The 18,389-nt window shown below is 49.5% G+C and overlaps 42 non-coding genes and 8 pseudogenes across 42 annotated transcripts; all 50 read right to left on the bottom strand.

The window, feature by feature from the left end:
- Positions 1-131: 131 nt before the first annotated feature.
- Positions 132-250, bottom strand: LOC149763568 (5S ribosomal RNA). Its single transcript, XR_016402464.1, has one exon. It is a non-coding gene; the product is annotated as a 5S ribosomal RNA (ribosomal RNA).
- Positions 251-496: 246 nt separating this feature from the next.
- Positions 497-615, bottom strand: LOC149763569 (5S ribosomal RNA). The gene has a single exon (XR_016410864.1). It is a non-coding gene; the product is annotated as a 5S ribosomal RNA (ribosomal RNA).
- Positions 616-861: 246 nt separating this feature from the next.
- LOC149763570 (5S ribosomal RNA) lies at positions 862-980 on the bottom strand (annotated as a pseudogene).
- A 246-nt stretch (positions 981-1,226) lies between these two features.
- LOC149763571 (5S ribosomal RNA) lies at positions 1,227-1,345 on the bottom strand. The gene has a single exon (XR_016412243.1). It is a non-coding gene; the product is annotated as a 5S ribosomal RNA (ribosomal RNA).
- Positions 1,346-1,592: 247 nt separating this feature from the next.
- On the bottom strand, positions 1,593-1,711 carry LOC149763572 (5S ribosomal RNA). Its single transcript, XR_016403551.1, has one exon. It is a non-coding gene; the product is annotated as a 5S ribosomal RNA (ribosomal RNA).
- A 246-nt stretch (positions 1,712-1,957) lies between these two features.
- On the bottom strand, positions 1,958-2,076 carry LOC149763573 (5S ribosomal RNA). The gene has a single exon (XR_016410865.1). It is a non-coding gene; the product is annotated as a 5S ribosomal RNA (ribosomal RNA).
- A 246-nt stretch (positions 2,077-2,322) lies between these two features.
- LOC149763574 (5S ribosomal RNA) lies at positions 2,323-2,441 on the bottom strand (annotated as a pseudogene).
- Positions 2,442-2,687: 246 nt separating this feature from the next.
- On the bottom strand, positions 2,688-2,806 carry LOC149763575 (5S ribosomal RNA). Its single transcript, XR_016412244.1, has one exon. It is a non-coding gene; the product is annotated as a 5S ribosomal RNA (ribosomal RNA).
- A 247-nt stretch (positions 2,807-3,053) lies between these two features.
- Positions 3,054-3,172, bottom strand: LOC149763576 (5S ribosomal RNA). Its single transcript, XR_016403552.1, has one exon. It is a non-coding gene; the product is annotated as a 5S ribosomal RNA (ribosomal RNA).
- A 246-nt stretch (positions 3,173-3,418) lies between these two features.
- LOC149763577 (5S ribosomal RNA) lies at positions 3,419-3,537 on the bottom strand. Its single transcript, XR_016410866.1, has one exon. It is a non-coding gene; the product is annotated as a 5S ribosomal RNA (ribosomal RNA).
- Positions 3,538-3,783: 246 nt separating this feature from the next.
- Positions 3,784-3,902, bottom strand: LOC149763578 (5S ribosomal RNA; annotated as a pseudogene).
- A 246-nt stretch (positions 3,903-4,148) lies between these two features.
- On the bottom strand, positions 4,149-4,267 carry LOC149763579 (5S ribosomal RNA). Its single transcript, XR_016412245.1, has one exon. It is a non-coding gene; the product is annotated as a 5S ribosomal RNA (ribosomal RNA).
- Positions 4,268-4,514: 247 nt separating this feature from the next.
- Positions 4,515-4,633, bottom strand: LOC149763580 (5S ribosomal RNA). Its single transcript, XR_016403553.1, has one exon. It is a non-coding gene; the product is annotated as a 5S ribosomal RNA (ribosomal RNA).
- A 246-nt stretch (positions 4,634-4,879) lies between these two features.
- LOC149763581 (5S ribosomal RNA) lies at positions 4,880-4,998 on the bottom strand. The gene has a single exon (XR_016410868.1). It is a non-coding gene; the product is annotated as a 5S ribosomal RNA (ribosomal RNA).
- A 246-nt stretch (positions 4,999-5,244) lies between these two features.
- Positions 5,245-5,363, bottom strand: LOC149763582 (5S ribosomal RNA; annotated as a pseudogene).
- Positions 5,364-5,609: 246 nt separating this feature from the next.
- LOC149763583 (5S ribosomal RNA) lies at positions 5,610-5,728 on the bottom strand. Its single transcript, XR_016412246.1, has one exon. It is a non-coding gene; the product is annotated as a 5S ribosomal RNA (ribosomal RNA).
- A 247-nt stretch (positions 5,729-5,975) lies between these two features.
- On the bottom strand, positions 5,976-6,094 carry LOC149763584 (5S ribosomal RNA). Its single transcript, XR_016403554.1, has one exon. It is a non-coding gene; the product is annotated as a 5S ribosomal RNA (ribosomal RNA).
- Positions 6,095-6,340: 246 nt separating this feature from the next.
- Positions 6,341-6,459, bottom strand: LOC149763585 (5S ribosomal RNA). Its single transcript, XR_016410869.1, has one exon. It is a non-coding gene; the product is annotated as a 5S ribosomal RNA (ribosomal RNA).
- Positions 6,460-6,705: 246 nt separating this feature from the next.
- LOC149763586 (5S ribosomal RNA) lies at positions 6,706-6,824 on the bottom strand (annotated as a pseudogene).
- Positions 6,825-7,070: 246 nt separating this feature from the next.
- Positions 7,071-7,189, bottom strand: LOC149763587 (5S ribosomal RNA). Its single transcript, XR_016412247.1, has one exon. It is a non-coding gene; the product is annotated as a 5S ribosomal RNA (ribosomal RNA).
- A 247-nt stretch (positions 7,190-7,436) lies between these two features.
- On the bottom strand, positions 7,437-7,555 carry LOC149763588 (5S ribosomal RNA). The gene has a single exon (XR_016403555.1). It is a non-coding gene; the product is annotated as a 5S ribosomal RNA (ribosomal RNA).
- A 246-nt stretch (positions 7,556-7,801) lies between these two features.
- Positions 7,802-7,920, bottom strand: LOC149763589 (5S ribosomal RNA). The gene has a single exon (XR_016404807.1). It is a non-coding gene; the product is annotated as a 5S ribosomal RNA (ribosomal RNA).
- A 246-nt stretch (positions 7,921-8,166) lies between these two features.
- LOC149763590 (5S ribosomal RNA) lies at positions 8,167-8,285 on the bottom strand (annotated as a pseudogene).
- Positions 8,286-8,531: 246 nt separating this feature from the next.
- Positions 8,532-8,650, bottom strand: LOC149763591 (5S ribosomal RNA). Its single transcript, XR_016410870.1, has one exon. It is a non-coding gene; the product is annotated as a 5S ribosomal RNA (ribosomal RNA).
- A 247-nt stretch (positions 8,651-8,897) lies between these two features.
- Positions 8,898-9,016, bottom strand: LOC149763592 (5S ribosomal RNA). Its single transcript, XR_016403556.1, has one exon. It is a non-coding gene; the product is annotated as a 5S ribosomal RNA (ribosomal RNA).
- A 246-nt stretch (positions 9,017-9,262) lies between these two features.
- LOC149763593 (5S ribosomal RNA) lies at positions 9,263-9,381 on the bottom strand. The gene has a single exon (XR_016410871.1). It is a non-coding gene; the product is annotated as a 5S ribosomal RNA (ribosomal RNA).
- A 246-nt stretch (positions 9,382-9,627) lies between these two features.
- Positions 9,628-9,746, bottom strand: LOC149763594 (5S ribosomal RNA; annotated as a pseudogene).
- A 246-nt stretch (positions 9,747-9,992) lies between these two features.
- Positions 9,993-10,111, bottom strand: LOC149763595 (5S ribosomal RNA). Its single transcript, XR_016410872.1, has one exon. It is a non-coding gene; the product is annotated as a 5S ribosomal RNA (ribosomal RNA).
- A 248-nt stretch (positions 10,112-10,359) lies between these two features.
- Positions 10,360-10,478, bottom strand: LOC149763596 (5S ribosomal RNA). Its single transcript, XR_016412248.1, has one exon. It is a non-coding gene; the product is annotated as a 5S ribosomal RNA (ribosomal RNA).
- Positions 10,479-10,724: 246 nt separating this feature from the next.
- On the bottom strand, positions 10,725-10,843 carry LOC149763597 (5S ribosomal RNA). Its single transcript, XR_016410873.1, has one exon. It is a non-coding gene; the product is annotated as a 5S ribosomal RNA (ribosomal RNA).
- Positions 10,844-11,089: 246 nt separating this feature from the next.
- Positions 11,090-11,208, bottom strand: LOC149763598 (5S ribosomal RNA). Its single transcript, XR_016410874.1, has one exon. It is a non-coding gene; the product is annotated as a 5S ribosomal RNA (ribosomal RNA).
- Positions 11,209-11,455: 247 nt separating this feature from the next.
- Positions 11,456-11,574, bottom strand: LOC149763599 (5S ribosomal RNA). The gene has a single exon (XR_016408301.1). It is a non-coding gene; the product is annotated as a 5S ribosomal RNA (ribosomal RNA).
- Positions 11,575-11,820: 246 nt separating this feature from the next.
- LOC149763600 (5S ribosomal RNA) lies at positions 11,821-11,939 on the bottom strand. Its single transcript, XR_016410500.1, has one exon. It is a non-coding gene; the product is annotated as a 5S ribosomal RNA (ribosomal RNA).
- A 246-nt stretch (positions 11,940-12,185) lies between these two features.
- On the bottom strand, positions 12,186-12,304 carry LOC149763601 (5S ribosomal RNA). The gene has a single exon (XR_016403018.1). It is a non-coding gene; the product is annotated as a 5S ribosomal RNA (ribosomal RNA).
- A 246-nt stretch (positions 12,305-12,550) lies between these two features.
- LOC149763602 (5S ribosomal RNA) lies at positions 12,551-12,669 on the bottom strand. The gene has a single exon (XR_016412933.1). It is a non-coding gene; the product is annotated as a 5S ribosomal RNA (ribosomal RNA).
- Positions 12,670-12,915: 246 nt separating this feature from the next.
- Positions 12,916-13,034, bottom strand: LOC149763603 (5S ribosomal RNA). Its single transcript, XR_016410875.1, has one exon. It is a non-coding gene; the product is annotated as a 5S ribosomal RNA (ribosomal RNA).
- Positions 13,035-13,281: 247 nt separating this feature from the next.
- On the bottom strand, positions 13,282-13,400 carry LOC149763604 (5S ribosomal RNA). The gene has a single exon (XR_016408812.1). It is a non-coding gene; the product is annotated as a 5S ribosomal RNA (ribosomal RNA).
- A 246-nt stretch (positions 13,401-13,646) lies between these two features.
- Positions 13,647-13,765, bottom strand: LOC149763605 (5S ribosomal RNA). Its single transcript, XR_016410876.1, has one exon. It is a non-coding gene; the product is annotated as a 5S ribosomal RNA (ribosomal RNA).
- Positions 13,766-14,011: 246 nt separating this feature from the next.
- Positions 14,012-14,130, bottom strand: LOC149763606 (5S ribosomal RNA). The gene has a single exon (XR_016410877.1). It is a non-coding gene; the product is annotated as a 5S ribosomal RNA (ribosomal RNA).
- A 247-nt stretch (positions 14,131-14,377) lies between these two features.
- On the bottom strand, positions 14,378-14,496 carry LOC149763607 (5S ribosomal RNA). Its single transcript, XR_016408813.1, has one exon. It is a non-coding gene; the product is annotated as a 5S ribosomal RNA (ribosomal RNA).
- A 246-nt stretch (positions 14,497-14,742) lies between these two features.
- LOC149763608 (5S ribosomal RNA) lies at positions 14,743-14,861 on the bottom strand. Its single transcript, XR_016410879.1, has one exon. It is a non-coding gene; the product is annotated as a 5S ribosomal RNA (ribosomal RNA).
- Positions 14,862-15,107: 246 nt separating this feature from the next.
- Positions 15,108-15,226, bottom strand: LOC149763609 (5S ribosomal RNA). Its single transcript, XR_016410880.1, has one exon. It is a non-coding gene; the product is annotated as a 5S ribosomal RNA (ribosomal RNA).
- Positions 15,227-15,472: 246 nt separating this feature from the next.
- Positions 15,473-15,590, bottom strand: LOC149763610 (5S ribosomal RNA). The gene has a single exon (XR_016403649.1). It is a non-coding gene; the product is annotated as a 5S ribosomal RNA (ribosomal RNA).
- A 247-nt stretch (positions 15,591-15,837) lies between these two features.
- Positions 15,838-15,956, bottom strand: LOC149763611 (5S ribosomal RNA). The gene has a single exon (XR_016408814.1). It is a non-coding gene; the product is annotated as a 5S ribosomal RNA (ribosomal RNA).
- A 246-nt stretch (positions 15,957-16,202) lies between these two features.
- Positions 16,203-16,321, bottom strand: LOC149763612 (5S ribosomal RNA). Its single transcript, XR_016410881.1, has one exon. It is a non-coding gene; the product is annotated as a 5S ribosomal RNA (ribosomal RNA).
- Positions 16,322-16,568: 247 nt separating this feature from the next.
- LOC149763613 (5S ribosomal RNA) lies at positions 16,569-16,687 on the bottom strand (annotated as a pseudogene).
- A 246-nt stretch (positions 16,688-16,933) lies between these two features.
- Positions 16,934-17,052, bottom strand: LOC149763614 (5S ribosomal RNA). The gene has a single exon (XR_016410882.1). It is a non-coding gene; the product is annotated as a 5S ribosomal RNA (ribosomal RNA).
- A 246-nt stretch (positions 17,053-17,298) lies between these two features.
- On the bottom strand, positions 17,299-17,417 carry LOC149763615 (5S ribosomal RNA). The gene has a single exon (XR_016400439.1). It is a non-coding gene; the product is annotated as a 5S ribosomal RNA (ribosomal RNA).
- A 248-nt stretch (positions 17,418-17,665) lies between these two features.
- LOC149763616 (5S ribosomal RNA) lies at positions 17,666-17,784 on the bottom strand. The gene has a single exon (XR_016401155.1). It is a non-coding gene; the product is annotated as a 5S ribosomal RNA (ribosomal RNA).
- Positions 17,785-18,030: 246 nt separating this feature from the next.
- On the bottom strand, positions 18,031-18,149 carry LOC149763617 (5S ribosomal RNA). The gene has a single exon (XR_016410883.1). It is a non-coding gene; the product is annotated as a 5S ribosomal RNA (ribosomal RNA).
- Between the last annotated feature and the right edge of the window lie 240 nt (positions 18,150-18,389).

The raw sequence follows: 18,389 nt of genomic DNA on the forward strand, positions 1-18,389 counted from the left end.
GGCATGGCACCGCCAGTCTCCGGACTCAGTTTATTTTCGGGGGAAAAAAATTATCCAAAGAGGAAAAGCCAAAAGCCGAAAAATAAAAAATAAATGTTATCAAAAAATAAAAAAGCGGGCAAAAAATAAAAGGGGTGCAACACGAGGACTTCCCAGGGGGTCACCCATCCTAGTACTACTCTCGCCCAAGCACGCTTAACTGCGGAGTTCTGATGGGATCCGATGCATTAGTGCTGGTATGATCGCACCCATGACATGCCCTTCGAAACTCCCTTTTATGACAAAGCAGCAGACCTCGACGGCCCGAGACATTCGCGCTGCCGGGGCCGTTCTGGCGTAGGATTCAACGCGCTGTTCCGCTATGCGGCATGGCACCGCCAGTCTCCGGACTCAGTTTATTTTCGGGGGAAAAAAATTATCCGAAGAGGAAAAGCCAAAAGCCGAAAAATAAAAAATAAATGTTATCAAAAAATAAAAAAGCGGGCAAAAAATAAAAGGGGTGCAACACGAGGACTTCCCAGGGGGTCACCCATCCTAGTACTACTCTCGCCCAAGCACGCTTAACTGCGGAGTTCTGATGGGATCCGGTGCATTAGTGCTGGTATGATCGCACCCATGACATGCCCTTCGAAACTCCCTTTTATGACAAAGCAGCAGACCTCGACGGCCCGAGACATTCGCGCTGCCGGGGCCGTTCTGGCGTAGGATTCAACGCGATGTTCCGCTATGCGGCATGGCACCGCCAGTCTCCGGACTCAGTTTATTTTCGGGGGGAAAAAATTATCCGAAGAGGAAAAGCCAAAAGCCAAAAAATTAAAAATAAATATTATCAAAAAATAAAAAAGCGGGCAAAAAATAAAAAGGGTGCAACACGAGGACTTCCCAGGGGGTCACCCATCCTAGTACTTCTCTCGCCCAAGCACGCCTAACTGCGGAGTTATGATGGGATCCGGTGCATTAGTGCTGGTATGATCGCACCCATGACATGCCCTTCGAAACTCCCTTTTATGACAAAGCAGCAGACCGCGACGGCCCGAGACATTCGCGCTGCCGGGGCCGTTCTGGCGTAGGATTCAACGCGCTGTTCCGCTATGCGGCATGGCACCGCCAGTCTCCGGACTCAGTTTATTTTCGGGGGAAAAAAATTATCCGAAGAGGAAAAGCCAAAAGCCGAAAAATTAAAAATAAATATTATCAAAAAATAAAAAAGCGGGCAAAAAATAAAAAGGGTGCAACACGAGGACTTCCCAGGGGGTCACCCATCCTAGTACTACTCTCGCCCAAGCACGCTTAACTGCGGAGTTCTGATGGGATCCGGTGCATTAGTGCTGGTATGATCGCACCCATGACATGCCCATCGAAACTCCCTTTTATGACAAAGCAGCAGACCTCGACGGCCCGAGACATTCGCGCCGCTGGGGCCGTTCTGGCGTAGGATTCAACGCGCTATTCCCGCTATGCGGCATGGCACCGCCAGTCTCCGGACTCAGTTTATTTTCGGGGGAAAAAAATTATCCGAAGAGGAAAAGCCAAAAGCCGAAAAATAAAAAATAAATGTTATCAAAAAATAAAAAAGCGGGCAAAAAATAAAAGGGGTGCAACACGAGGACTTCCCAGGGGGTCACCCATCCTAGTACTACTCTCGCTCAAGCACGCTTAACTGCGGAGTTCTGATGGGATCCGGTGCATTAGTGCTGGTATGATCGCACCCATGACATGCCCTTCGAAACTCCCTTTTATGACAAAGCAGCAGACCTCGACGGCCCGAGACATTCGCGCTGCCGGGGCCGTTCTGGCGTAGGATTCAACGCGCTGTTCCGCTATGCGGCATGGCACCGCCAGTCTCCGGACTCAGTTTATTTTCGGGGGAAAAAAATTATCCGAAGAGGAAAAGCCAAAAGCCGAAAAATAAAAAATAAATGTTATCAAAAAATAAAAAAGCGGGCAAAAAATAAAAGGGGTGCAACACGAGGACTTCCCAGGGGGTCACCCATCCTAGTACTACTCTCGCCCAAGCACGCTTAACTGCGGAGTTCTGATGGGATCCGGTGCATTAGTGCTGGTATGATCGCACCCATGACATGCCCTTCGAGACTCCCTTTTATGACAAAGCAGCAGACCTCGACGGCCCGAGACATTCGCGCTGCCGGGGCCGTTCTGGCGTAGGATTCAACGCGCTGTTCCGCTATGCGGCATGGCACCGCCAGTCTCCGGACTCAGTTTATTTTCGGGGGGAAAAAATTATCCGAAGAGGAAAAGCCAAAAGCCAAAAAATTAAAAATAAATATTATCAAAAAATAAAAAAGCGGGCAAAAAATAAAAAGGGTGCAACACGAGGACTTCCCAGGGGGTCACCCATCCTAGTACTTCTCTCGCCCAAGCACGCCTAACTGCGGAGTTATGATGGGATCCGGTGCATTAGTGCTGGTATGATCGCACCCATGACATGCCCTTCGAAACTCCCTTTTATGACAAAGCAGCAGACCGCGACGGCCCGAGACATTCGCGCTGCCGGGGCCGTTCTGGCGTAGGATTCAACGCGCTGTTCCGCTATGCGGCATGGCACCGCCAGTCTCCGGACTCAGTTTATTTTCGGGGGAAAAAAATTATCCGAAGAGGAAAAGCCAAAAGCCGAAAAATTAAAAATAAATATTATCAAAAAATAAAAAAGTGGGCAAAAAATAAAAAGGGTGCAACACGAGGACTTCCCAGGGGGTCACCCATCCTAGTACTACTCTCGCCCAAGCACGCTTAACTGCGGAGTTCTGATGGGATCCGGTGCATTAGTGCTGGTATGATCGCACCCATGACATGCCCATCGAAACTCCCTTTTATGACAAAGCAGCAGACCTCGACGGCCCGAGACATTCGCGCCGCTGGGGCCGTTCTGGCGTAGGATTCAACGCGCTATTCCCGCTATGCGGCATGGCACCGCCAGTCTCCGGACTCAGTTTATTTTCGGGGGAAAAAAATTATCCGAAGAGGAAAAGCCAAAAGCCGAAAAATAAAAAATAAATGTTATCAAAAAATAAAAAAGCGGGCAAAAAATAAAAGGGGTGCAACACGAGGACTTCCCAGGGGGTCACCCATCCTAGTACTACTCTCGCTCAAGCACGCTTAACTGCGGAGTTCTGATGGGATCCGGTGCATTAGTGCTGGTATGATCGCACCCATGACATGCCCTTCGAAACTCCCTTTTATGACAAAGCAGCAGACCTCGACGGCCCGAGACATTCGCGCTGCCGGGGCCGTTCTGGCGTAGGATTCAACGCGCTGTTCCGCTATGCGGCATGGCACCGCCAGTCTCCGGACTCAGTTTATTTTCGGGGGAAAAAAATTATCCGAAGAGGAAAAGCCAAAAGCCGAAAAATAAAAAATAAATGTTATCAAAAAATAAAAAAGCGGGCAAAAAATAAAAGGGGTGCAACACGAGGACTTCCCAGGGGGTCACCCATCCTAGTACTACTCTCGCCCAAGCACGCTTAACTGCGGAGTTCTGATGGGATCCGGTGCATTAGTGCTGGTATGATCGCACCCATGACATGCCCTTCGAGACTCCCTTTTATGACAAAGCAGCAGACCTCGACGGCCCGAGACATTCGCGCTGCCGGGGCCGTTCTGGCGTAGGATTCAACGCGCTGTTCCGCTATGCGGCATGGCACCGCCAGTCTCCGGACTCAGTTTATTTTCGGGGGGAAAAAATTATCCGAAGAGGAAAAGCCAAAAGCCAAAAAATTAAAAATAAATATTATCAAAAAATAAAAAAGCGGGCAAAAAATAAAAAGGGTGCAACACGAGGACTTCCCAGGGGGTCACCCATCCTAGTACTTCTCTCGCCCAAGCACGCCTAACTGCGGAGTTATGATGGGATCCGGTGCATTAGTGCTGGTATGATCGCACCCATGACATGCCCTTCGAAACTCCCTTTTATGACAAAGCAGCAGACCGCGACGGCCCGAGACATTCGCGCTGCCGGGGCCGTTCTGGCGTAGGATTCAACGCGCTGTTCCGCTATGCGGCATGGCACCGCCAGTCTCCGGACTCAGTTTATTTTCGGGGGAAAAAAATTATCCGAAGAGGAAAAGCCAAAAGCCGAAAAATTAAAAATAAATATTATCAAAAAATAAAAAAGTGGGCAAAAAATAAAAAGGGTGCAACACGAGGACTTCCCAGGGGGTCACCCATCCTAGTACTACTCTCGCCCAAGCACGCTTAACTGCGGAGTTCTGATGGGATCCGGTGCATTAGTGCTGGTATGATCGCACCCATGACATGCCCATCGAAACTCCCTTTTATGACAAAGCAGCAGACCTCGACGGCCCGAGACATTCGCGCCGCTGGGGCCGTTCTGGCGTAGGATTCAACGCGCTATTCCCGCTATGCGGCATGGCACCGCCAGTCTCCGGACTCAGTTTATTTTCGGGGGAAAAAAATTATCCGAAGAGGAAAAGCCAAAAGCCGAAAAATAAAAAATAAATGTTATCAAAAAATAAAAAAGCGGGCAAAAAATAAAAGGGGTGCAACACGAGGACTTCCCAGGGGGTCACCCATCCTAGTACTACTCTCGCTCAAGCACGCTTAACTGCGGAGTTCTGATGGGATCCGGTGCATTAGTGCTGGTATGATCGCACCCATGACATGCCCTTCGAAACTCCCTTTTATGACAAAGCATTAGACCTCGACGGCCCGAGACATTCGCGCTGCCGGGGCCGTTCTGGCGTAGGATTCAACGCGCTGTTCCGCTATGCGGCATGGCACCGCCAGTCTCCGGACTCAGTTTATTTTCGGGGGAAAAAAATTATCCGAAGAGGAAAAGCCAAAAGCCGAAAAATAAAAAATAAATGTTATCAAAAAATAAAAAAGCGGGCAAAAAATAAAAGGGGTGCAACACGAGGACTTCCCAGGGGGTCACCCATCCTAGTACTACTCTCGCCCAAGCACGCTTAACTGCGGAGTTCTGATGGGATCCGGTGCATTAGTGCTGGTATGATCGCACCCATGACATGCCCTTCGAAACTCCCTTTTATGACAAAGCAGCAGACCTCGACGGCCCGAGACATTCGCGCTGCCGGGGCCGTTCTGGCGTAGGATTCAACGCGATGTTCCGCTATGCGGCATGGCACCGCCAGTCTCCGGACTCAGTTTATTTTCGGGGGGAAAAAATTATCCGAAGAGGAAAAGCCAAAAGCCAAAAAATTAAAAATAAATATTATCAAAAAATAAAAAAGCGGGCAAAAAATAAAAAGGGTGCAACACGAGGACTTCCCAGGGGGTCACCCATCCTAGTACTTCTCTCGCCCAAGCACGCCTAACTGCGGAGTTATGATGGGATCCGGTGCATTAGTGCTGGTATGATCGCACCCATGACATGCCCTTCGAAACTCCCTTTTATGACAAAGCAGCAGACCGCGACGGCCCGAGACATTCGCGCTGCCGGGGCCGTTCTGGCGTAGGATTCAACGCGCTGTTCCGCTATGCGGCATGGCACCGCCAGTCTCCGGACTCAGTTTATTTTCGGGGGAAAAAAATTATCCGAAGAGGAAAAGCCAAAAGCCGAAAAATTAAAAATAAATATTATCAAAAAATAAAAAAGCGGGCAAAAAATAAAAAGGGTGCAACACGAGGACTTCCCAGGGGGTCACCCATCCTAGTACTACTCTCGCCCAAGCACGCTTAACTGCGGAGTTCTGATGGGATCCGGTGCATTAGTGCTGGTATGATCGCACCCATGACATGCCCATCGAAACTCCCTTTTATGACAAAGCAGCAGACCTCGACGGCCCGAGACATTCGCGCCGCTGGGGCCGTTCTGGCGTAGGATTCAACGCGCTATTCCCGCTATGCGGCATGGCACCGCCAGTCTCCGGACTCAGTTTATTTTCGGGGGAAAAAAATTATCCGAAGAGGAAAAGCCAAAAGCCGAAAAATAAAAAATAAATGTTATCAAAAAATAAAAAAGCGGGCAAAAAATAAAAGGGGTGCAACACGAGGACTTCCCAGGGGGTCACCCATCCTAGTACTACTCTCGCTCAAGCACGCTTAACTGCGGAGTTCTGATGGGATCCGGTGCATTAGTGCTGGTATGATCGCACCCATGACATGCCCTTCGAAACTCCCTTTTATGACAAAGCAGCAGACCTCGACGGCCCGAGACATTCGCGCTGCCGGGGCCGTTCTGGCGTAGGATTCAACGCGCTGTTCCGCTATGCGGCATGGCACCGCCAGTCTCCGGACTCAGTTTATTTTCGGGGGAAAAAAATTATCCGAAGAGGAAAAGCCAAAAGCCGAAAAATAAAAAATAAATGTTATCAAAAAATAAAAAAGCGGGCAAAAAATAAAAGGGGTGCAACACGAGGACTTCCCAGGGGGTCACCCATCCTAGTACTACTCTCGCCCAAGCACGCTTAACTGCGGAGTTCTGATGGGATCCGGTGCATTAGTGCTGGTATGATCGCACCCATGACATGCCCTTCGAAACTCCCTTTTATGACAAAGCAGCAGACCTCGACGGCCCGAGACATTCGCGCTGCCGGGGCCGTTCTGGCGTAGGATTCAACGCGCTGTTCCGCTATGCGGCATGGCACCGCCAGTCTCCGGACTCAGTTTATTTTCGGGGGGAAAAAATTATCCGAAGAGGAAAAGCCAAAAGCCAAAAAATTAAAAATAAATATTATCAAAAAATAAAAAAGCGGGCAAAAAATAAAAAGGGTGCAACACGAGGACTTCCCAGGGGGTCACCCATCCTAGTACTTCTCTCGCCCAAGCACGCCTAACTGCGGAGTTATGATGGGATCCGGTGCATTAGTGCTGGTATGATCGCACCCATGACATGCCCTTCGAAACTCCCTTTTATGACAAAGCAGCAGACCGCGACGGCCCGAGACATTCGCGCTGCCGGGGCCGTTCTGGCGTAGGATTCAACGCGCTGTTCCGCTATGCGGCATGGCACCGCCAGTCTCCGGACTCAGTTTATTTTCGGGGGAAAAAAATTATCCGAAGAGGAAAAGCCAAAAGCCGAAAAATTAAAAATAAATATTATCAAAAAATAAAAAAGCGGGCAAAAAATAAAAAGGGTGCAACACGAGGACTTCCCAGGGGGTCACCCATCCTAGTACTACTCTCGCCCAAGCACGCTTAACTGCGGAGTTCTGATGGGATCCGGTGCATTAGTGCTGGTATGATCGCACCCATGACATGCCCATCGAAACTCCCTTTTATGACAAAGCAGCAGACCTCGACGGCCCGAGACATTCGCGCCGCTGGGGCCGTTCTGGCGTAGGATTCAACGCGCTATTCCCGCTATGCGGCATGGCACCGCCAGTCTCCGGACTCAGTTTATTTTCGGGGGAAAAAAATTATCCGAAGAGGAAAAGCCAAAAGCCGAAAAATAAAAAATAAATGTTATCAAAAAATAAAAAAGCGGGCAAAAAATAAAAGGGGTGCAACACGAGGACTTCCCAGGGGGTCACCCATCCTAGTACTACTCTCGCTCAAGCACGCTTAACTGCGGAGTTCTGATGGGATCCGGTGCATTAGTGCTGGTATGATCGCACCCATGACATGCCCTTCGAAACTCCCTTTTATGACAAAGCAGCAGACCTCGACGGCCCGAGACATTCGCGCTGCCGGGGCCGTTCTGGCGTAGGATTCAACGCGCTGTTCCGCTATGCGGCATGGCACCGCCAGTCTCCGGACTCAGTTTATTTTCGGGGGAAAAAAATTATCCGAAGAGGAAAAGCCAAAAGCCGAAAAATAAAAAATAAATGTTATCAAAAAATAAAAAAGCGGGCAAAAAATAAAAGGGGTGCAACACGAGGACTTCCCAGGGGGTCACCCATCCTAGTACTACTCTCGCCCAAGCACGCTTAACTGCGGAGTTCTGATGGGATCCGGTGCATTAGTGCTCGTATGATCGCACCCATGACATGCCCTTCGAAACTCCCTTTTATGACAAAGCAGCAGACCTCGACGGCCCGAGACATTCGCGCTGCCGGGGCCGTTCTGGCGTAGGATTCAACGCGCTGTTCCGCTATGCGGCATGGCACCGCCAGTCTCCGGACTCAGTTTATTTTCGGGGGGAAAAAATTATCCGAAGAGGAAAAGCCAAAAGCCAAAAAATTAAAAATAAATATTATCAAAAAATAAAAAAGCGGGCAAAAAATAAAAAGGGTGCAACACGAGGACTTCCCAGGGGGTCACCCATCCTAGTACTTCTCTCGCCCAAGCACGCCTAACTGCGGAGTTATGATGGGATCCGGTGCATTAGTGCTGGTATGATCGCACCCATGACATGCCCTTCGAAACTCCCTTTTATGACAAAGCAGCAGACAGCGACGGCCCGAGACATTCGCGCTGCCGGGGCCGTTCTGGCGTAGGATTCAACGCGCTGTTCCGCTATGCGGCATGGCACCGCCAGTCTCCGGACTCAGTTTATTTTCGGGGGAAAAAAATTATCCGAAGAGGAAAAGCCAAAAGCCGAAAAATTAAAAATAAATATTATCAAAAAATAAAAAAGCGGGCAAAAAATAAAAGGGGTGCAACACGAGGACTTCCCAGGGGGTCACCCATCCTAGTACTACTCTCGCCCAAGCACGCTTAACTGCGGAGTTCTGATGGGATCCGGTGCATTAGTGCTGGTATGATCGCACCCATGACATGCCCATCGAAACTCCCTTTTATGACAAAGCAGCAGACCTCGACTGCCCGAGACATTCGCGCCGCCGGGGCCGTTCTGGCGTAGGATTCAACGCGCTATTCCCGCTATGCGGCATGGCACCGCCAGTCTCCGGACTCAGTTTATTTTCGGGGGAAAAAAATTATCCGAAGAGGAAAAGCCAAAAGCCGAAAAATAAAAAATAAATGTTATCAAAAAATAAAAAAGCGGGCAAAAAATAAAAGGGGTGCAACACGAGGACTTCCCAGGGGGTCACCCATCCTAGTACTACTCTCGCTCAAGCACGCTTAACTGCGGAGTTCTGATGGGATCCGGTGCATTAGTGCTGGTATGATCGCACCCATGACATGCCCTTCGAAACTCCCTTTTATGACAAAGCAGCAGACCTCGACGGCCCGAGACATTCGCGCTGCCGGGGCCGTTCTGGCGTAGGATTCAACGCGCTGTTCCGCTATGCGGCATGGCACCGCCAGTCTCCGGACTCAGTTTATTTTCGGGGGAAAAAAATTATCCGAAGAGGAAAAGCCAAAAGCCGAAAAATAAAAAATAAATGTTATCAAAAAATAAAAAAGCGGGCAAAAAATAAAAGGGGTGCAACACGAGGACTTCCCAGGGGGTCACCCATCCTAGTACTACTCTCGCCCAAGCACGCTTAACTGCGGAGTTCTGATGGGATCCGGTGCATTAGTGCTGGTATGATCGCACCCATGACATGCCCTTCGAAACTCCCTTTTATGACAAAGCAGCAGACCTCGACGGCCCGAGACATTCGCGCTGCCGGGGCCGTTCTGGCGTAGGATTCAACGCGCTGTTCCGCTATGCGGCATGGCACCGCCAGTCTCCGGACTCAGTTTATTTTCGGGGGGAAAAAATTATCCGAAGAGGAAAAGCCAAAAGCCAAAAAATTAAAAATAAATATTATCAAAAAATAAAAAAGCGGGCAAAAAATAAAAAGGGTGCAACACGAGGACTTCCCAGGGGGTCACCCATCCTAGTACTTCTCTCGCCCAAGCACGCCTAACTGCGGAGTTATGATGGGATTCGGTGCATTAGTGCTGGTATGATCGCACCCATGACATGCCCTTCGAAACTCCCTTTTATGACAAAGCAGCAGACCGCGACGGCCCGAGACATTCGCGCTGCCGGGGCCGTTCTGGCGTAGGATTCAACGCGCTGTTCCGCTATGCGGCATGGCACCGCCAGTCTCCGGACTCAGTTTATTTTCGGGGGAAAAAAATTATCCGAAGAGGAAAAGCCAAAAGCCGAAAAATTAAAAATAAATATTATCAAAAAATAAAAAAGCGGGCAAAAAATAAAAGGGGTGCAACACGAGGACTTCCCAGGGGGTCACCCATCCTAGTACTACTCTCGCCCAAGCACGCTTAACTGCGGAGTTCTGATGGGATCCGGTGCATTAGTGCTGGTATGATCGCACCCATGACATGCCCATCGAAACTCCCTTTTATGACAAAGCAGCAGACCTCGACGGCCCGAGACATTCGCGCCGCCGGGGCCGTTCTGGCGTAGGATTCAACGCGCTATTCCCGCTATGCGACATGGCACCGCCAGTCTCCGGACTCAGTTTATTTTCGGGGGAAAAAAATTATCCGAAGAGGAAAAGCCAAAAGCCGAAAAATTAAAAATAAATATTATCAAAAAATAAAAAAGTGGAGAAAAAAATAAAAAGGGTGCAACACGAGGACTTCCCAGGGGGTCACCCATCCTAGTACTACTCTCGCCCAAGCACGCTTAACTGCGGAGTTCTGATGGGATCCGGTGCATTAGTGCTGGTATGATCGCACCCATGACATGCCCTTCGAAACTCCCTTTTATGACAAAGCAGCAGACCTCGACGGCCCGAGACATTCGCGCTGCCGGGGCCGTTCTGGCGTAGGATTCAACGCGCTGTTCCGCTATGCGGCATGGCACCGCGAGTCTCCGGACTCAGTTTATTTTCGGGGGAAAAAAATTATCCGAAGAGGAAAAGCCAAAAGCCGAAAAATTAAAAATAAATATTATCAAAAAATAAAAAAGCGGGCAAAAAATAAAAGGGGTGCAACACGAGGACTTCCCAGGGGGTCACCCATCCTAGTACTACTCTCGCCCAAGCACGCTTAACTGCGGAGTTCTGATGGGATCCGGTGCATTAGTGCTGGTATGATCGCACCCATGACATGCCCATCGAAACACCCTTTTATGACAAAGCAGCAGACCTCGACGGCCCGAGACATTCGCGCTGCCGGGGCCGTTCTGGCGTAGGATTCAATGCGCTGTTCCGCTATGCGGCATGGCACCGCGAGTCTCCGGACTCAGTTTATTTTCGAGGGAAAAAAATTATCCGAAGAGGAAAAGCCAAAAGCCAAAAAATTAAAAATAAATGTTATCAAAAAAGAAAAAAGCAGGCAAAAAATAAAAGGGGTGCAACACGAGGACTTCCCAGGGGGTCACCCATCCTAGTACTACTCTCGCCCAAGCACGCTTAACTGCGGAGTTCTGATGGGATCCGGTGCATTAGTGCTGGTATGATCGCACCCATGATATGCCCTTCGAAACTCCCTTTTATGACAAAGCAGCAGACCTCGACGGCCCGAGACATTCGCGCTGCCGGGGCCGTTCTGGCGTAGGATTCAACGCGCTGGTCCCGCTATGCGGCATGGCACCGCCAGTCTCCGGACCCAGTTTATTGTCGGGGGAAAAAAATTATCCGAAGAGGAAAAACCAAAAGCCAAAAAATTAAAAATAAATATTATCAAAAAATAAAAAAGCGGGCAAAAAATAAAAAGGGTGCAACATGAGGACTTCCCAGGGGGTCACCCATCCTAGTACTACTCTCGCCCAAGCACGCTTAACTGCAGAGTTCTGATAGGATCCGGTGCATCAGTGCTGGTATGATCGCACCCAAGACATGCCCTTCGAAACTCCCTTTTATGACAAAGTAGCAGACCTCGACGGCCCGAGACATTCGCGCTGCCGGGGCCGTTCTGGCGTAGGATTCAACACGCTGTTCCGCTATGCGGCATGGCACCGCTAGTCTCCGGACTCAGTTTATTTTCGGGGGAAAAAAATTATCCGAAGAGGAAAAGCCAAAAGCCGAAAAATAAAAAATAAATGTTATCAAAAAATAAAAAAGCGGGCAAAAAATAAAAGGGGTGCAACACGAGGACTTCCCAGGAGGTCACCCATCCTAGTACTACTCTCGCCCAAGCACGCTTAACTGCGGAGTTCTGATGGGATCCGGTGCATTAGTGCTGGTATGATCGCACCCATGACATGCCCTTCGAAACTCCCTTTTATGACAAAGCAGCAGACCTCGACGGCCCGAGACATTCGCGCTGCCGGGGCCGTTCTGGCGTAGGATTCAACGCGCTGTTCCGCTATGCGGCATGGCACCGCCAGTCTCCGGACTCAGTTTATTTTCGGGGGAAAAAAATTATACGAAGAGGAAAAGCCAAAAGCCGAAAAATAAAAAATAAATGTTATCAAAAAATAAAAAAGCGGGCAAAAAATAAAAGGGGTGCAACACGAGGACTTCCCAGGGGGTCACCCATCATAGTACTACTCTCGCCCAAGCATGCTTAACTGCGGAGTTCTGATGGGATCCGGTGCATTAGTGCTGGTATGATCGCACCCATGACATGCCCTTCGAAACTCCCTTTTATGACAAAGCAGCAGACCTCGACGGCCCGAGACATTCGCGCTGCCGGGGCCGTTCTGGCGTAGGATTCAACGCGCTGTTCCGCTATGCGGCATGGCACCGCGAGTCTCCGGACTCAGTTTATTTTCGGGGGAAAAAAATTATCCGAAGAGGAAAAGCCAAAAGCCAAAAAATTAAAAATAAATATTATTAAAAAATAAAAAAGCGGGCAAAAAATAAAAGGGGTGCAACACGAGGACTTCCCAGGGGGTCACCCATCCTAGTACTACTCTCGCCCAAGCACGCTTAACTGCGGAGTTCTGATGGGATCCGGTGCATTAGTGCAGGTATGATCGCACCCATGACATGCCCATCGAAACACCCTTTTATGACAAAGCAGCAGACCTCGACGGCCCGAGACATTCGCGCTGCCGGGGCCGTTCTGGCGTAGGATTCAATGCGCTGTTCCTCTATGCGGCATGGCACCGCGAGTCTCCGGACTCAGTTTATTTTCGAGGGAAAAAAATTATCCGAAGAGGAAAAGCCAAAAGCCAAAAAATTAAAAATAAATGTTATCAAAAAAGAAAAAAGCGGGCAAAAAATAAAAGGGGTGCAACACGAGGACTTCCCAGGGGGTCACCCATCCTAGTACTACTCTCGCCCAAGCACGCTTAACTGCGGAGTTCTGATGGGATCCGGTGCATTAGTGCTGGTATGATCGCACCCATGATATGCCCTTCGAAACTCCCTTTTATGACAAAGCAGCAGACCTCGACGGCCCGAGACATTCGCGCTGCCGGGGCCGTTCTGGCGTAGGATTCAACGCGCTGGTCCCGCTATGCGGCATGGCACCGCCAGTCTCCGGACCCAGTTTATTGTCGGGGGAAAAAAATTATCCGAAGAGGAAAAGCCAAAAGCCAAAAAATTAAAAATAAATATTATCAAAAAATAAAAAAGCGGGCAAAAAATAAAAAGGGTGCAACATGAGGACTTCCTAGGGGGTCACCCATCCTAGTACTACTCTCGCCCAAGCACGCTTAACTGCGGAGTTCTGATAGGATCCGGTGCATTAGTGCTGGTATGATCGCACCCAAGACATGCCCTTCGAAACTCCCTTTTATGACAAAGTAGCAGACCTCGACGGCCCGAGACATTCGCGCTGCCGGGGCCGTTCTAGCGTAGGATTCAACACGCTGTTCCGCTATGCGGCATGGCACCGCCAGTCTCCGGACTCAGTTTATTTTCGGGGGAAAAAAATTATCCGAAGAGGAAAAGCCAAAAGCCGAAAAATAAAAAATAAATGTTATCAAAAAATAAAAAAGCGGGCAAAAAATAAAAGGGGTGCAACACGAGGACTTCCCAGGGGGTCACCCATCCTAGTACTACTCTCGCCCAAGCACGCTTAACTGCGGAGTTCTGATGGGATCCGGTGCATTAGTGCTGGTATGATCGCACCCATGACATGCCCATCGAAACACCCTTTTATGACAAAGCAGCAGACCTCGACGGCCCGAGACATTCGCGCTGCCGGGGCCGTTCTGGCGTAGGATTCAATGCGCTGTTCCTCTATGCGGCATGGCACCGCGAGTCTCCGGACTCAGTTTATTTTCGAGGGAAAAAAATTATCCGAAGAGGAAAAGCCAAAAGCCAAAAAATTAAAAATAAATGTTATCAAAAAAGAAAAAAGCGGGCAAAAAATAAAAGGGGTGCAACACGAGGACTTCCCAGGGGGTCACCCATCCTAGTACTACTCTCGCCCAAGCACGCTTAACTGCGGAGTTCTGATGGGATCCGGTGCATTAGTGCTGGTATGATCGCACCCATGATATGCCCTTCGAAACTCCCTTTTATGACAAAGCAGCAGACCTCGACGGCCCGAGACATTCGCGCTGCCGGGGCCGTTCTGGCGTAGGATTCAACGCGCTGGTCCCGCTATGCGGCATGGCACCGCCAGTCTCCGGACCCAGTTTATTGTCGGGGGAAAAAAATTATCCGAAGAGGAAAAGCCAAAAGCCAAAAAATTAAAAATAAATATTATCAAAAAATAAAAAAGCGGGCAAAAAATAAAAAGGGTGCAACATGAGGACTTCCTAGGGGGTCACCCATCCTAGTACTACTCTCGCCCAAGCACGCTTAACTGCGGAGTTCTGATAGGATCCGGTGCATTAGTGCTGGTATGATCGCACCCAAGACATGCCCTTCGAAACTCCCTTTTATGACAAAGTAGCAGACCTCGACGGCCCGAGACATTCGCGCTGCCGGGGCCGTTCTAGCGTAGGATTCAACACGCTGTTCCGCTATGCGGCATGGCACCGCCAGTCTCCGGACTCAGTTTATTTTCGGGGGAAAAAAATTATCCGAAGAGGAAAAGCCAAAAGCCGAAAAATAAAAAATAAATGTTATCAAAAAATAAAAAAGCGGGCAAAAAATAAAAGGGGTGCAACACGAGGACTTCCCAGGGGGTCACCCATCCTAGTACTACTCTCGCCCAAGCACGCTTAACTGCGGAGTTCTGATGGGATCCGGTGCATTAGTGCTGGTATGATCGCACCCATGACATGCCCTTCGAAACTCCCTTTTATGACAAAGCAGCAGACCGCGACGGCCCGAGACATTCGCGCTGCCTGGGCCGTTCTGGCGTAGGATTCAACGCGCTGTTCCGCTATGCGGCATGGCACCGCCAGTCTCCGGACTCAGTTTATTTTCGGGGGAAAAAAATTATCCGAAGAGGAAAAGCCAAAAGCCGAAAAATTAAAAATAAATATTATCAAAAAATAAAAAAGCGGGCAAAAAATAAAAGGGGTGCAACACGAGGACTTCCCAGGGGGTCACCCATCCTAGTACTACTCTCGCCCAAGCACGCTTAACTGCGGAGTTCTGATGGGATCCGGTGCATTAGTGCTGGTATGATCGCACCCATGACATGCCCATCGAAACACCCTTTTATGACAAAGCAGCAGACCTCGACGGCCCGAGACATTCGCGCTGCCGGGGCCGTTCTGGCGTAGGATTCAATGCGCTGTTCCGCTATGCGGCATGGCACCGCGAGTCTCCGGACTCAGTTTATTTTCGAGGGAAAAAAATTATCCGAAGAGGAAAAGCCAAAAGCCAAAAAATTAAAAATAAATGTTATCAAAAAAGAAAAAAGCGGGCAAAAAATAAAAGGGGTGCAACACGAGGACTTCCCAGGGGTCACCCATCCTAGTACTACTCTCGCCCAAGCACGCTTAACTGCGGAGTTCTGATGGGATCCGGTGCATTAGTGCTGGTATGATCGCACCCATGATATGCCCTTCGAAACTCCCTTTTATGACAAAGCAGCAGACCTCGACGGCCCGAGACATTCGCGCTGCCGGGGCCGTTCTGGCGTAGGATTCAACGCGCTGGTCCCGCTATGCGGCATGGCACCGCCAGTCTCCGGACCCAGTTTATTGTCGGGGGAAAAAAATTATCCGAAGAGGAAAAGCCAAAAGCCAAAAAATTAAAAATAAATATTATCAAAAAATAAAAAAGCGGGCAAAAAATAAAAAGGGTGCAACATGAGGACTTCCTAGGGGGTCACCCATCCTAGTACTACTCTCGCCCAAGCACGCTTAACTGCGGAGTTCTGATAGGATCCGGTGCATTAGTGCTGGTATGATCGCACCCAAGACATGCCCTTCGAAACTCCCTTTTATGACAAAGTAGCAGACCTCGACGGCCCGAGACATTCGCGCTGCCGGGGCCGTTCTAGCGTAGGATTCAACACGCTGTTCCGCTATGCGGCATGGCACCGCCAGTCTCCGGACTCAGTTTATTTTCGGGGGAAAAAAATTATCCGAAGAGGAAAAGCCAAAAGCCGAAAAATAAAAAATAAATGTTATCAAAAAATAAAAAAGCGGGCAAAAAATAAAAGGGGTGCAACACGAGGACTTCCCAGGGGGTCACCCATCCTAGTACTACTCTCGCCCAAGCACGCTTAACTGCGGAGTTCTGATGGGATCCGGTGCATTAGTGCTGGTATGATCGCACCCATGATATGCCCTTCGAAACTCCCTTTTATGACAAAGCAGCAGACCTCGACGGCCCGAGACATTCGCGCTGCCGGGGCCGTTCTGGCGTAGGATTCAACGCGCTGGTCCCGCTATGCGGCATGGCACCGCCAGTCTCCGGACCCAGTTTATTGTCGGGGGAAAAAAATTATCCGAAGAGGAAAAGCCAAAAGCCAAAAAATTAAAAATAAATATTATCAAAAAATAAAAAAGTGGGCAAAAAATAAAAAGGGCGCAACATGAGGACTTCCTAGGGGGTCACCCATCCTAGTACTACTCTCGCCCAAGCACGCTTAACTGCGGAGTTCTGATAGGATCCGGTGCATTAGTGCTGGTATGATCGCACCCAAGACATGCCCTTCGAAACTCCCTTTTATGACAAAGTAGCAGACCTCGACGGCCCGAGACATTCGCGCTGCCGGGGCCGTTCTAGCGTAGGATTCAACACGCTGTTCCGCTATGCGGCATGGCACCGCCAGTCTCTGGACTCAGTTTATTTTCGGGGAAAAAAAATTATCCGAAGAGGAAAAGCCAAAAGCCGAAAAATAAAAAATAAATGTTATCAAAAAATAAAAAACCGGGCAAAAAATAAAAGGGGTGCAACACGAGGACTTCCCAGGGGGTCACCCATCCTAGTACTACTCTCGCCCAAGCACGCTTAACTGCGGAGTTCTGATGGGATCCGGTGCATTAGTGCTGGTATGATCGCACCCATGACATGCCCTTCGAAACTCCCTTTTATGACAAAGCAGCAGACCGCGACGGCCCGAGACATTCGCGCTGCCGGGGCCGTTCTGGCATAGGATTCAACGCGCTGTTCCGCTATGCGGCATGGCACCGCCAGTCTCCGGACTCAGTTTATTTTCGGGGGAAAAAAATTATCCGAAGAGGAAAAGCCAAAAGCCGAAAAATTAAAAATAAATATTATCAAAAAATAAAAAAGCGGGCAAAAAATAAAAGGGGTGCAACACGAGGACTTCCCAGGGGGTCACCCATCCTAGTACTACTCTCGCCCAAGCACGCTTAACTGCGGAGTTCTGATGGGATCCGGTGCATTAGTGCTGGTATGATCACACCCATGACATGCCCATCGAAACTCCCTTTTATGACAAAGCAGCAGACCTCGACGGCCCGAGACATTCGCGCCGGCGGGGCCGTTCTGGCGTAGGATTCAACGCGCTATTCCCGCTATGCGGCATGGCACCGCCAGTCTCCGGACTCAGTTTATTTTCGGGGGAAAAAAATTATCCGAAGAGGAAAAGCCAAAAGCCGAAAAATTAAAAATAAATATTATCAAAAAATAAAAAAGTGGAGAAAAAAATAAAAAGGGTGCAACACGAGGACTTCCCTGGGGGTCACCCATCCTAGTACTACTCTCGCCCAAGCACGCTTAACTGCGGAGTTCTGATGGGATCCGGTGCATTAGTGCTGGTATGATCGCACCCATGACATGCCCTTCGAAACTTCCTTTTATGACAAAGCAGCAGAACTCGACGGCCCGAGACATTCGCGCTGCCGGGGCCGTTCTGGCGTAGGATTCAACGCGCTGTTCCGCTATGCGGCATGGCACCGCGAGTCTCCGGACTCAGTTTATTTTCGGGGGAAAAAAATTATCCGAAGAGGAAAAGCCAAAAGCCGAAAAATTAAAAATAAATATTATCAAAAAATAAAAAAGCGGGCAAAAAATAAAAGGGGTGCAACACGAGGACTTCCCAGGGGGTCACCCATCCTAGTACTACTCTCGCCCAAGCACGCTTAACTGCGGAGTTCTGATGGGATCCGGTGCATTAGTGCTGGTATGATCGCACCCATGACATGCCCATCGAAACACCCTTTTATGACAAAGCAGCAGACCTCGACAGCCCGAGACATTCGCGCTGCCGGGGCCGTTCTGGCGTAGGAATCAATGCGCTGTTCCGCTATGCGGCATGGCACCGCGAGTCTCCGGACTCAGTTTATTTTCGAGGGAAAAAAATTATCCGAAGAGGAAAAGCCAAAAGCCAAAAAATTAAAAATAAATGTTATCAAAAAAGAAAAAAGCAGGCAAAAA

Source organism: Phoenix dactylifera, chromosome 4 (genome assembly GCF_051530095.1).
Source record: "Phoenix dactylifera cultivar Ajwa chromosome 4, Ajwa_hap1_PhDact_Kaust_v1.1, whole genome shotgun sequence".
In the NCBI taxonomy this organism is placed as follows: Eukaryota; Viridiplantae; Streptophyta; class Magnoliopsida; order Arecales; family Arecaceae; genus Phoenix; species Phoenix dactylifera.